Here is a 394-nt window from a genome sequence, read left to right as displayed (position 1 = left end):
GGGCGGTGAGCGGGACGGAGCGCTGCGTTGTGTCGCTGCCGTGAGAAGCTGCGGCTCGGGGGGCTGAAGTTGGTGGCAATTCCTCGTCTCGACGGAAAAAGCAAACAAACGTAGTTTGCTTGGAAACTCAGAGGTTTCACCCGTGACGAACATCTGAATCCGCCGATGCGGCGGTGATGGTTAGAAATAATGAGCTGTAGCAGCTAATTGGGTAAATTGGGTGCTAGCTGGGCTTCATTCTTGCGCTAAGCTTCATTTTTGTGCTTCTGCTTTACTTCCCTTTGGGTTCGTCCATTGTATTTTGGTTGTTTGGTTGTTTTTTTCCCCCTGACTAAATTATAGTGTTTCACAGCGCTCTGGGTCCTTGGAGAAATAATTGTCAGACCCCAGGCCC

This window comes from Meleagris gallopavo, chromosome 2 (assembly GCF_000146605.3).
Source record: "Meleagris gallopavo isolate NT-WF06-2002-E0010 breed Aviagen turkey brand Nicholas breeding stock chromosome 2, Turkey_5.1, whole genome shotgun sequence".
Taxonomy (NCBI): domain Eukaryota; kingdom Metazoa; phylum Chordata; class Aves; order Galliformes; family Phasianidae; genus Meleagris; species Meleagris gallopavo.
The sequence above is the reverse complement of the archived record's forward strand: the minus strand, read 5'-3'. Positions refer to the sequence as shown.